The 14,650-nt window shown below is 31.9% G+C and overlaps 1 protein-coding gene across 1 annotated transcript in view; it reads left to right on the top strand.

Moving 5' to 3' along the window:
• Window positions 1-2,085: 2,085 nt before the first annotated feature.
• Window positions 2,086-14,650, top strand: part of LOC141400124 (uncharacterized) — a 227,186-nt gene continuing 214,621 nt past the window's right edge. The window contains exon 1 of the mRNA XM_073979569.1: window positions 2,086-2,175. The gene's annotated coding sequence lies outside the window, so the exon portion shown is untranslated. The remainder of the gene's footprint in view (window positions 2,176-14,650) is intronic.

The raw sequence follows: 14,650 nt of genomic DNA, 5'->3' as shown, positions 1-14,650 counted from the left end.
GCTATCGAAAAATTTTCGTTGCCATCGACAAATTTTCCTTCATTATCGAAAACTTTTCGTCATAGAAAAGTTGTTATCGACAACTTTCTAACAACTTTAAGGTGTAGAAATGTTGTTGTCGACAAGTTTTCGTTATAGAAAATTGTTATCGACATATTTTTGTTATAGAGGAGTTGTTATAGACAGCAATGTTCTTATCGATAACTTTTTCTAAGTATAAGGTACTGTCGACATTTTTCCTTTAATGAAATAAATGCTCTGTTCAAGAACATGCAAGAAGCTACTATTTTTTACTATAATAACATTTTTTCCTTTATGTTATCGGAAAAAATAGTAAAAATTAGTAGATTCTTGTAGAACTGGAACAGACCAATTGTTGTCGTTCTAGATAATTATTTCTGGGCACATTTTTGTTATGGAAGGTTTTTATCCACAGTTTATCTTTATGTTACCGACAACAGTTCGACAGTTTTTCTCTTTGAATATTTGTTGTCGTTTCCTTATAGAAATGTTGCTGTCGAATTTTTTTCGCTTTGGAAAGGTTGTTATCGACAACTTTTCGCTACAGAAAAGTTTTTATCGAAAACAAGGTTGCTGTCGACAACTTTTCTTTATAGGAAATGAATTTGTTATGGACAACTTTTCTCTATAGAAAAGTTTTTATCGACAACAAGGTTGCTGTCGACAACTTTTCTTTATAGGAAATTTATAATCGAAATTTATTCGCTATAAAACGACAAGTTTTCCTCACAGAAAAATTGTTATCGATAATTTTTCATTATTGAGAAATTGGTTATCGACAAAATTGCGTTATTTAAAAGTGGTTTTCGACAAATTTTCGATTTAGAAAGCATTCTATACATTATACAAAATTCTTCATTACAGAATAGTTGTTATCGACATGTTTTCCTTAAAGAAAAGTTGTTATCCTCAACTTTTTGTCATAGCAAAATTGTTATCGACAATATTTCTTTATAGAAAGTTGTTGTCGACAAATTTTCTTTACAGAAAACTTGTAATCGACAGCATTTCTTTAGAGAAAAGTTGTTATCAGCAACTTTTCTTCATAGAGAAAATGTTATCGATACTGTTTCTTTATAGAAAAGTTGGTATCGACAATAGGCCGGGGCGATTTGTATGGAAGGAAAAAAACCTTAATGGGCCCTTCGCGTTTCTTATTCCTAGGATTGAACTGAGCAAAAAAGTCTACTAGACCACAGGTCTATCGTGAAAATCGAGCCTCCCGATTTTAACTTTAAATTTTTTATCGACGTTTTTTGCACATTTTGGCATATAACTGCCAAACCATTGAGATTTTCGATCGAACACGAGGACAACAATTGTGGCCATGATAGTAGTTAAGAACTCTCTAATACATCGCAAAAGTATTGGAACGCTCCTTCAGGCGGATTTGGCCTTGAGAAGGTGCAAACTTTTCGAAAAACTTTCGATAAATGGCACTGTGTTACAAAAGTTGACCAGAAAAATATTCAATCGATCTGATGAAAAATTATATCGTGTTGGGATCCATGGGCTACGTCAATGCCTTTAGTTCGTCTGTATCATTTCGTGTTATTTTTTACAACGGTAAAAGTAGTGAAAATCTGGGTTTCTTACATTTTCGAATTTAAACGAAAATATCTTCTTTTTCTCACAACGGATTTCTATTGAGCCTTCTTCCTTATAACGGGGTGAATAATATCTTTCGAACAAGTTATTATTTTTTTAAATTCGTTCGTTATAGAGCGGTTATCGACAGCTTTTCGTTATAAAGCGTTGTAATAGACAACTTTTCTTTATAAAAAAGTTGTCATTGAAAATTTTTGTTATAGGAAATTTGTTATCGATTTTTTTTCGTTATAAAAGCGTTGTTATTGGCTACTTTTCATTATAAATATTTTATTATTGGCAACTATTCGTTATAGAAAAGTGGTTATAAACAAGAAAATTTATCGAAAAATGGTTTTATTGAAAAATTGTTATGGAGTAATTCTCTTATCGACAAGTTTAATTCATTTAGTAATTGCTATCGCTTGTGATCATGAACTAACAAATATTTATTTGATATTTTTCTTTTTGTATTACAGATTTCTGCAGTCCGCCGAAATAGTGTGGGTAGTTTTCGTCGAAATTCGGACATTATAGTTGCAGTAACGGGCACCCCGAACTAAAAAGGTAAGAGGTTAAATAAATAAATATTGCTCTATAAATAGACTCGCCCAATTTTTTTTAAGTGGACACAATATATGGAGATGTAGATTATGAATTTAGAAGACAAATCCTTTATATCTAAATATTTATAATTGAATTGGAATACTTTTATGATAGAGGAGGGTGTTTTCCTTTAAAAACCAAAAAAATGCCTTATTTTAACAGATATGGACTGTTCCAGAACTGCAAGAATCTACTAGTTTTTACTATTTTTTTCGATATTCTAAAGGACAAATTATTATCGTAGTAGAAATTTGTACATTCTTGCAGCTTCTGGAACAGACATGTAACATTAATTTTTTCTGCAGCTTGAACAATGTAGTGTTTGCTAAATAGTATTTCACATAAATACAGAAAACACTTTATAAATATTAAAGGCCGTATGAACCACCACCCTTATTAACAACATTCATGCGAAATATGGATCTGTCCAGCTAAAAAATAAGTTACTTACATTTAAATTACTTTTAAATGCATTGCCTAAAAATATGTTTTCTTTAACTATTCCCGCTCTTATCAAAAAATCTTAATGTATAATATTTCATAAAATCCATTATCCCCACAAAAGAAATATTTTCAAGCACAAAACGCTTTGTACCAAAAAAAAAACTACACACAAAACGTTTGTTTAACATTTTAAGAAAATTAAAAAAATGATATCTCAAAAGCAACAGCAGTAGTAACAGCAGCACCAACTTTCATTTACAATCATTCGAATTCCATTAGTGAAGTTAAAAACTAAAAAAAAAAAAACTCAAATCACAAAATACGCTTTTGGCAGCTGGAAAAAATTGTTAGCATCAGAAAAAAAATCAGCAAAATAATTTTGGTACTGAAATCCTTAGTTTTTAAGTGTACTTTAGCCAGCAATACCAAAACTCAGAGTTGTAGGATACATGAAAAATAATAAAACTAAAAATAGTGAATGTAGTTATCATTTATCTGCCAAGAAAATCCCAATAGAAAATCGAGTCTTCGATGACATTTTCGTCGACGATTCGTTCACGAATGTTCCGAAATTGTCATGCACGACAACGTGCATGACCATGTCTTGCATTGTGTCTTGGCAACAAACCGAAAAATACTCAAAAGTGTGCTTTGAAACAATTGTACACATATTTATTCAAATATAAAATTTTTGATTTGTAATAAATGTAAAATTATAAAGCCACAAAAATCTGAAACCGCGTTACTGATTAACAATTTTTATTTATACAAATTGAATTATATAGAAAACGGTAAGTTAGAATAAATAGAATTAAATACTTTAATATTAATTGTAGTTATTTTTGAATACGTGCATTTAGGTTGAAGAACATTGAAAATTCCAGCGACTGTAAAATACAACGCCTGTGGTTATGGTAAGATTTTAGAATATTTAGGGGATATTCAAAATATTCATTTAAAATCATTTCTTTTTGCAGAATCCAAAAATAAAGGGAGGTCGCTTTTCGGTCGGCTGGGGTAAGAAGTGTAAGGCGTGGTAAAGCTGGAAGAAAATGGTGGAGTGCAGAACATACGGCTGCATAAACGACATTGTCTTTAGTTGGGTCATCGATGACTAGTAGCAAGACAGGGTCGGTGAAACAGTCGTCGACGAAAAACGGGGATTTTAGTCATCTAGATCGTCGTCGACGACAACTTCGCTTACCCTGTCGCCCAAGTTGTCGTGCATGAATACTGGGCCACTTGTGTGAAAATGTCGTCAACGATTCCATTGGGCTGTCTGCAAAGAGTCGTGAACGAATTGGAAATGTCGTGCACGAGTCATCAATGTTGTCTTGAAGACACTTTCTATTGGGATGCCAAGTATGTGTGTGTGTTTGATTAAATAGATTAGAGAAGACCAAAAAGGATATATTCAAGTAGAGAAAAACGGTCATGTTTGCATCCATATGTAGGAAAACTTTTTTATATATATTCTTAATATAATTTTAAATATATTTATGTATGAGGCAATCCAGAATAACGGTGGTTTTTAATGTCAAATTATTAAGTAATAAAAGCTCAACAAGTCTTGGCTTTTAGAGTAAAATATTTGAAGAACCTTCTGCTTTATTAAAAATTATTGTTGTTAAGGGCCATATGTGGAGCATAATAGTTACGTGTTGTGTTTTCATTTATCCACCATCATCTTAGCTCTCAAAATATGCTTCAATATTTAAAATCCAATCAGAAATGTAGATGTTATGAGGATTTCTTTAATTCGTGCTCTAGTGCGTATGACTATTATTAATTATTGAGTTGTTTTACAAAACTCCTTGTAACTTTTGAACTATAAGTCAAATTTTAGAAAACAAAGGTGCTTTGGAAATTTCGGAAATGACGCCACACTCCAAAACTACGACCAATGCTGATCTTGAAAGAAATCCGCTATAGAATATCATATTAACTTTATGAAAAAAATTTAAGCGCTATTCATGAAGCTTCTAAGCTAAACATTTCAACGTGCATTTCTAAATTATTATAACAATTTTTAAAATATTTTCTAGATGAGTAGAAAGTCAATAGAATTCAAAATGTGGATTTATTACAAATTATTGCTGTTAAGGATCTGAAAGGGCACATGTGGAGGGAAATAGTAACCATTTGTATTTTCATTTATCCACCATCATTTCAGTTTTCATAATCTGCTTCAATATTTAAAATCCATTCAGAAATGCAGAGGTTATGCGGATTTCTTTAATTCGTGCTCTAGTGCGTATGACTATTATTAATTATTGAGTTGTTTTACAAAACCCCTTGTAACTTTTGAACTATCAATCCGATTTTAGAAAACGAATGTGTTTTGGAGAGTTCGGAAAAGAGGCCACAATTTAACACTGTGACCATACCTGATCTTTCTGAAATCCCCTACGAAATATTAGATCAACCTTCTGAAAAGCAATTTTAAGCTGTATTTATGAATCTCCTAAGCTACAGATCTGCATAAACATTTCACCAAGCATTTCAAAATACTTTAAATAATTTTTTTAACAATTTCTAGATGAGAAGAAAGTCAATCAAATTCAAAATTATTGTTGTTAAGGATCTGAAAGGGCATATGTGGAGGCAAATAGTAACCATTTGTATTTTCATTAATTTAATTAATCGAGCTCCACGACCTAAGGAGATTACATTGAAAAATGGATATCTAGCGAAGTCCTACACACACATCAACCGCTATGCGACGATCGTTTCGTTAGCTGGTTAGGCCATTTGGAGCCCCCATTTATACATCCAAGATTGCAAATATGCATTTGTCAATTTCAAATTGAAGGTTTTTATTTCCAAAGATGACTCATTTGTCCCTCTTCTACTCCAGCAATCAATTTTATTGTATTTTCATTTCTCCACCATCATCTTATTCAATATTTAAAATCCAATCAGAAATGTAGAGGTTATGAGGATTTCTTTATTTCGTGCTCTAGTGCGTATGACTATTATTAATTATTGAGTTGTTTCGCAAAACCCCTTGTAACTTTTGAACTTTCTATCCGATTTTAGAAAACAAATGCGTTTTGGAAAGTTCGGAAATTAGGCCACATTCCAACACTATGGCCAAACCTGATCTTGACTGAAATCTCCTACGAAATATTAGATCAACCTTCTGAAAAGCAATTTTAAGCTCTATTCATGAAGCTCTTATGCTACAGATCTTCATAAAAATTTCACAAAGCGTTTCAAAATACTTAAACATTTTTTTAACATTTTCTAGATGAGTTAAAAATCAATCAAATTCACAATTATTGTTGTTAAAAAAAATTGTAACCTAATTGTATTGTATTGCAGCTAATAAAGCGTTGTAAAGTAGACTTCATTTCAAGATAAGCAAAATATGCTGGACCATTTGAGTTTTTTTTTTTCTTGAACTTATAGCAGTCCTTCAACATTATCTTCATGAACTTTCAGAAGGGCTTACAAAGCATTGGTTTCGTTAAATAATGTTTTCAAACCAGAACTATTTTCTGGGACTAAATCCCATTAAGGAGTGGATATTTTTGTAGACGGGTATTTTCCAAAAAAGTTCTTCGAAGAGTGTTTTTTAAAGAATATTTTACAGGCAACGAGAAAGGTATAATTTTTTCTATTTTCATAGATGGACATTTTTAGAGAATTAATTTTTTTATTTTTCATAGAAGGACATTATTCGAAAATATTTTTTCTAGGATTTTTTTAAAGAATATTTTATAGGTAACTGGAAGTGTATGTAACAAAATGGGTTTAGTTTACATTTATCCGCCATCTTCTAGCTTTCCAAAGCTGCTCAACATTTTTAATTGAAGCTATACACGGTGCTCTTGAATCTAATTTAAATGGAAGGTGCTTACACCTGGGAAGTTTTTGCGGTTTCTGAAACTACAATGTTCATAGATGAGAAAAATCAAAAAACAAAAAAAATCGCCGGAGCGCTTTTCAAATAAACCGCGATTCAAGTTGACATTTTTAGGGGTTGTTCAGGTTTTTGCGATTTTGCTTGGAAACCGTAAGTCCTATCAAAATGGGAATAAAGAAAATGTTGTAGCTATCAAAATTTTCTACAAGATTGACCTTATTGATATTTTCGTAGGTTTTACAACTTTTGAGATATAGAAGTTGAAATTGGGACAATTCAAATTCAATTCAATTCTGTATCGTCTCCTTATAAAACAATGTCATGACTGCAATTTCTCAACTTAAACTTATATATCTAAAAAAATGGTACAACCTAGGAAAAATTACATAAGCCAGTCTTGTAGAGAATTTTCACAGCTATAAGATTTTCTCAGGTCCCATGCCGATAAGATTTGGCGTATTCAAGCAAAATCGCGAAACCCTAACAAAAAAAATCTAATCTAAAAACTGAGCTTCTTTATCTCAAAAATGGTACAGCCTGAGAACAAACATTGCTGTTTCAGAATTCACAAAAACTTCCCCTGTGTAAGCGGTTTTCATTAAAAGTTAGTTAAGGCGCACCCTTCATGACATTGTTTTATAAGGGGCCGATACAGTCTGCGCATTGTCGCAATTTGAACTTTAATATCTCAAAAATGGTAAAACCTACGAAAATACCGTAAAAGTCAATCTTATAGAGAATTTTCACAGCTACAACATTTTCTTTAGCTCCATTTCGATTGCACTTGCGGTTTCTAAGCAAAATCGTGAAAACCTAAACAACCCCTAAAATGTCAACTTGAATCGCGATTTATTTAAAAAGCGCTCCGGCGATTTTTTTTGTTTTTTGATTTTTCTCATCTATGAACATTGTAGTTTCAGAATCCGCAAAAACTTCCGAGGTGTAAGCACCTTCCATTTAAATTTGACTCAAGGAGCACCGTGTATAGTGTTAAAGATGTGCGAATTTTTTATATTGAATCCTCATAACTTCTGAACTATGAAACTTATTTTCAAAAGAAACAATAAGCTTCCATCTAACGAGAAGACAACGTGATTTTGCAACGACTAGAAAACATGTTGGTCTTTTTAGATGGATAAGAACTTATCCAGGCATAGGCGCATCGATGAATATTGCTTTAAGGCTAAATGCGTCTGGAAGGTCATTTTCTATAACTCATTAGCTTCCAAAAAATGATTTTACGTTGAATATCCAAGCAGAGGTGTGGTAGTTAATGAGGAATTCTTTAATTGGTACAGCAGAGCGTATGACTGTTATTAATTATCGGGCTCTTTTACAAAAACCTTCGCAACAGATAAACTATGAATCCGATTTTCAAAAGCAAAGTATTTTTGGAAAGCTGGGAACAGGGGCTATAATTTAATAAGAATGAATTTTATTATTTTAAATAGAACTAAAAGAAAAATGACAAATGAAATAAGCTAACATATTTTCAAAGACTGGCAACACTCAAAATGAGTTTTCAAAAAATATTTTCAGAATCAAAGGAAAACTGCCTAAGTAAATTATTTAAAGAACAAACTACTTACAAAAAATATAAGATGCGCTGAGAGTTTAAACCAAATTTTCTACTCATGTTATGGGATTTTAAACGTAGATTTTTAGGAGAGCTTGCACTGCTTGGATTTTTAGCAATCCTTTTTTTAACAAAACGAAGAACTTTCAATGTCTAGAAGGCTACCAATGCGTGAATTAAAACCGAATTTTCAAAGGCTAAAGGCATTCCATGACTGGGAAATGCCCAACTGCCTCCAAAAGCTGGATTTTAGATGGAAAAGAAGTTATACAGGCTTTAGGCGTAACGAAGAATCTTGCTTTAAAGTCTAATGCGTCTGGAAGGTCATGTTCAATAAATCAAATGTTTTGTAATTGTTTTCATTTACGCGGAACCTTATTAGCTTCCCAAAATGATTTTAAGTTGAAAATCTAAGCAGAGATATGGTAGTTATGAGAAATTCTTTATTTGGTACAGCGGAGCGTATGACTGTTATTAATTACTGGGCTCTTTCACAAAAACCTTTGCAACAGATAAACTATGAATCTGATTTTCAAAAGCAAAATATTTTTGGAAAGCTAAATACTGAGGCTACCATATAACAATTTTATTATTTGATATAGAACTACAAGAAAAAAGCATATGGGATAAGCAAGAATATTTTCAAAGACCGGCAACACACAAAATGAGATTTCAAAGAATATTTTCAGTGTCAAAGGAAAAATTTCTAAATAAATTATTGTTTAAAGAAACATTTTAAGATGCGCTGACAATTTAAAAGTAATTTTGAAAGGGGTTTTAAAGGCAGAATTTAAGAAGGACTTCCAATGCTTGGATTTCTTAACATCTTTTTTAATAAACAGAAGGGGTGTCAATGCCTATTAGGCTCCCAAAGCTGGAATTAAAAAGGATTTTCAAAGGTCAGAGGCCTCCCATGATTGGGAGAAGATTTTAAGAAGGACTTCCAATGCTTGCATTTCTTACCATTTTTTTAATAAACAGAAGGATTGTCAATGCTTCTTAGGCTCCCAAAGCGGGAATTAAAAAGGATTTTCAAAGGTAAGAGGCCCCCATGGCTGGGAAAAGGCTTTAAGAAGGACTTCCAACGCTTGCATTTCTTTAATAAACAGAAGGATTGGAAATGCCTATTAGGCTCCCAAAGCAGGGATTTTCAAAGATCAGAGACCTCCCATGGCTGGGAAAAGGCCAACTGCCTCCAAATACAGGATTTTCAAAGGTCAGCTGCCTCTAAATTTGTTTTTTTTAACAGATTTTCTACGACAAGCAGACTTCCAAGGAGGGGATTCTTAAAAAAATATCATCAAAGACCAATTGCCTTCCAAAGCTGGATTTTTAAAGAAAGATTCAAAGATTTAAAGAAAGGCAAATATTAAAAAAAGGATTTTCAAAGGCTACCAGCCTCCCTTGAAAGGAATTCTAAAATCACACTTCATTAATAAGCCTCGAAAGGTTGGGTTTTTAGCCTCTTAAGACCGGAATTACAAAAAACCTATTATAAATGACCAGCAACATCCTAAGGCTGGACTTTCAAGAAAAATTAGGAAAGGCCACTTGTTTCCGAAGGCGGCGATATTTAAAGAGGAATATTCAAAGTCTAGCAGCCTCCCAAGGCGATGATTTTTACAAAAACAATGGCCTGCATCCTTCCCAAGACCACAACATGTGAATTGTAAATATTTTTTCCAGCATCAAACATTTAAAATTTTAAAGCACAATTTTAAACAACCCAGCTGAAATTTTGTTGGAGAATAACACCAGATTGTTATTTTCTATTTATCCCTTATCTTCTCAGCTTCCCAAAAAAGGTTTAAAATTACAGATCCTAGACAAAGTGTGGGAGCTATGAAAAGTTCTTTATTTGATACTATAGTGCGTATGACTGTTATTAATTATTGGGTTTCTACACAAAAACCCTGATATCTCCAGAACTAAGCAATCAATTTTCAATTGCAAAACGGTTTTAGAAAGGCAACAAATTTGACTTTATTCCAACACAACCAAAAGGTGGTATTATGATTCTGAACTAGAAAAATATAAAGACAATTAAACAACCCATCAGAAATTTTGGGAGAATAACTATAGATTGTTATTTTCTATTAAACCGTTATCTTCTAAGCTTCCTAAAAAAGGTTTAAAATTACAAATCCTGGACAAAGTGTGGGAGCTATGAAAAGTTCTTTATTTGATACTATAGTGCGTATGACTATTATTAATTATTGGGTTGCTACACAAAAACCATGATATCTCCAGAACTATGCAATCAATTTTCAATTGCAAGACGGTTTTAGAAAGGCAGCAAATGTGCCTTTATTCCCACAAAACCAAAATGTGGTATTTTAATTCTGAACTAGAAAAATACATAGACAAGTACCAATTTCTATGCAATTCCTATAAAATATTTTGCAGAATATCTCATATCTACATGCATATTTTCCCAAGCAATATTGTTCATCAGCTGTATTGCATTTTACTGCTGTGCTGGAGCATATCTTTATATTATGGCAGTTTGATTTTTTTCCTTCCTTCTTTTGCTTTTTCTTGGCTGCTTTCCGACATAAAAAAGTCATAAAACTTAATGCAAAATATATTTTTGTTCTCACATTGCATAGATGGATGGGTGTGTGTGTGTGTTTGACTGTGAGTTTAGCCTCAAGGCCTGGCCATTTGGAAAATGCTATCAAATGAAAATCCAAAAAAAGACACACTCGCATACACATTTTGTAATTTCAGTTTAAGTGTGTTGCGATATTATGATAAACTTTGAAATGGAATTGCTCTCAAGTGAATTTAAGTCTCGTCATTTTGGTTGCTTTTACTTCAGCAAAAAAATTCTTGGAAGTTTATTAATATTCCAAATGGTAACAGAGAGCAAGTGTAGATTTGATATGTTCCGTAATTAAAATTTCATTTCGAGATTAGAGATGAAAAGAATAAAGAAGTTTAATGGGAAAACTCAATTCATAGAGGATATAAAAGGCACGTATATAACTTTTTCACAAAATTGTAAATCTGTTGCAGACATTGTGTGTGCAATTTCCTATTCTTTGAAATCCTGTTTGCTTGAGAGATCACCCAAAAAGAAACACGAATTTCTTAGAAAAAGCCATTTTCCAAAAAGCAAACATAAATAACAACAGCATTTTGTTTAACAAAAGACTGAAAGGAAAGAGAGAAAAACTGCAGGCTCATAAAATATGTAAATCTTATAAGATGTTATTTTAACTTTTTCTTATACAAATAAACCTCCCACACACTTATAAGCAAAATGTTTTTTATAAGCCACTAAGGTACACAGTCTCATAAATAGGCGGTTTTTGCATTGGCTTAGCTACTTTGTCGTTTATTATTTTGTTTGCTCAGCATTTTGGGTGTTCTTTTTATGGATTTTTGAGTGGGGACATGGCTTTGAGATTTGCAGGTTTTTTTCTGTGATGCTTATAAGGTCTCCAGGGTCTGCGTAGCGTTCTTTGCCTGACTGCCATTGTCTGTTTTTTAGTGCCAAAGTGGGAACAATAATAACATTGTAAATATAATGTCCTTATCGCCGTTTTTTTTCTTCTGTTCCTCTTATTTACATAAATAAAATTCTACTTCATATGTAAATTTTATTCTTTTGTTAGCAACAGCAAAAAAATTGTTTAGAGAAAAAAATGAAATGAAATGTGAAAATAATTGTGTTTTGAAGGAAAGAGGGGAAAAGACATTGCCTTACAAATTTGCTGTAATGTTATTCCTATTTTTTTTTCGACAACAAAGTGGTAGAATCCTAATTTGCTCGAATAGTAAAGTACACAAGATTATGCTTATGTTCATTTAGGATTATGTTGCAAAGTAATTTATACAAATAATATTTTCCAAAATAGTCCCAACTAAAAACCTAAATAATATGCATGCAAATACTGGCGTGTTAGTAATTTTATTTCAAATGTATAGGGTGGCGTATGATTTGTTTTTAATTTGTATTAAATTAATTTAATGGTGTTGTTCTCTGCTTTCCAAAAATGTTGTTGTATTTGAAATCGAAGCATTTTTATGGGAGTTATGAGGATTTGTTTCATTGGCACACCGGAGCGTATGATTGTTATTAATTATTGGGTCGTTTTACAAAAACCAATGTAACTTTCGAACTATAATTGCGATGTTTGAAAACAAAGTAGTTTTGGAAAGCTAAGAAATGGGGCTATAATAGAGGGAAAGCCCCGTACTAGGGCTGATGGTAAAAGGAAAATAACATAGAGAAAATCGTATGACGATTAATTATTTTATGAAAAATTTCCGGAGAAACCAAGAAAACTATTAAACCATGATGTTGATAAAGTGCACGAGATTATTTTCATATTCCTCCTGGATTATACTGCAAAGTAATTTATACAAAAATATTTTCCAAAATAGTTCCATTAATTAATCAAAATCTAATATTATTTCAAATAGATTGCGGACGCATGCTTATTTGAATAATTTAATGATGGTTTTTTTTCAGCTTTCCAAAAATGGTTTTATATTTGAAATCGAAGCTATAGTGTGGGAGTTATAAGGATTTGTTTCATTGGTACTCAAGAGCGTATGATTGTTATTAATTATTGGCTTGTTTCACAAAAACCGATATAACTCCAGTCCTCTAAATGGGATTTTCAAAAACAAAGACGTTTCAAGAAGCTGAGGAATGAGGCTACAATACAGCAGAAATAAAATCTCATAATAGTGCTGTTAATAATAGTAAAATTAAATAGAAAATATCCTTTGCAGATTATTTATGTCATGAGACTATTTCTGGAAAGACCGAAAAAATATCAGCCTTACATTATTTTGATATACATTTAATTAGTTTAACGGTGTTATTCTCAGCTTTCCAAAATAGATTTTATATTTAAAATATATGCTTCAGAGTGGAAGTTAAGAGGATTTGTTTCATTGGTACACCGTAGCGTATGACTGTTATTTATTGTTGGGTTATTTTACAAAAACCGATGTGACTATAGTTCTCTAAATGTGATTTTCTAAAACTAATGCTTTTGGAATGAGGCTACAGTACAACAGAATAAAACCCCCATAACAGAGCTGTTAATAAAAGGAAAATTAAATAGAAGATATACCAAGTCAATTATTTACGTTATGAGACTATTTGTGGAGAGACTAAAAAAACTATTAGCCTCAAATTGATTTGATTATTTCTAAATAAAATTTAATTAAATTAGCAGTGCTGTTCTCAGATTTCCAAAACTGGTTTTATATTTAAAATCGAAGCTTTAGTATGGGCGTTATAAGGATTTGTTTCATTGGTACACCGGAGCGTATGACTGTTATTAATTGTTGGGTTATTTCACAAAAACCTATGTAACTCCAGTACTATAAATGAGATTTTTGAAAACAAAAATGTTTTGAAAAGCTGAGGAATGAGGCTACAATACAACAGAATGAAAACCCCATAAAAGTGCTGTTAATAAAAGGGAAATTAAATACAAAATATCCCATGTAAATTTTTTACGTTATGAGACTATTTGTGGAGAGGCTAAAAAAACTATTAGCCTTCAATTGTTTTGATTACTTCTAATTAACACTTAATTAAATGTGTTGTTCTCAGCTTTCCAAAAATGATTTTATATTTAAAATCGAAGCTTTAGTATGGGAGTTATGTGGATTTGTCTCATTGGTACACCGGAGCGTATGACTGTTATTAATTATTGGGTTGTTACACAAAAACCATTGTAACTCCGGTACTCTAAATCAGATTTTCAAAAACAAAATACTTTTGAAAAGCTGAAAATTGAGGCTACATTACAAGGCTAGAAAAGTCTCATTATTTTGCATCCGTTAAAAAAAAATAACATACAGAATAGCATATGCCTTTAAGGCCACAAATGTTGTAGAATTTCTTCCTTTAAGAAAAAATTCCCTCAAAACATAAATTTTTTTCAAGAATACAACCTTCAGCCACATTTCTGAGGAACCTGCAGCCCTCAATACAAAAATTTGTATGAAACAGAATATTCTTAGGCAACCATGGTCCTGAAATATGCAATTTTTAAAGGAAGAAAGTCTTCAAGAGACATCATGGGAAGCTATCAAAACGAGAAAGCATTAAGAGAGGATTTCTTCAACAACCAATAGAATTTCTTCCTTTAAGAAAGAATTCCCTCAAAACATAGATTTTTTAAAACAATGAAGCCTTCAGCAACTTTTTTTGAGCAACCTCAATACAAAAATTCGTATGAAAAAGGATTCTTTAGGCAACCGTGGTCCTGAAATAAGCAATTTTCAAAGGAAAAAAGCTTTCAAGAGACATTATGGGAAACTATCAAAAACACAAATCAGTAAGAAAGGACTTTTTCAACAACCAATAGCCTTCAAAAAATATATAATCTGTAAAGCCGACATTCTGCAAGGATAAGCTCAACAACCAATATATACTTGTCCCTCCAATTTGCTAGAAGGGACAAGGGATACATCTCTCTTATCAAATAGTTTACCCCGATTCATATTAGCTCAATAATAAGGGATCTACTGTTTTACGCCGAGTCCGAAGAGCGTGTCTTAAGACACCACTTGTA

Source organism: Musca autumnalis, unplaced genomic scaffold (genome assembly GCF_047663935.1).
Source record: "Musca autumnalis isolate F117 unplaced genomic scaffold, ASM4766393v1 scaffold_3, whole genome shotgun sequence".
NCBI classification, from domain to species: Eukaryota; Metazoa; Arthropoda; class Insecta; order Diptera; family Muscidae; genus Musca; species Musca autumnalis.
Note: the sequence above shows the minus strand (reverse complement) of the source record. Positions and strands in the feature narration are given on the sequence as shown.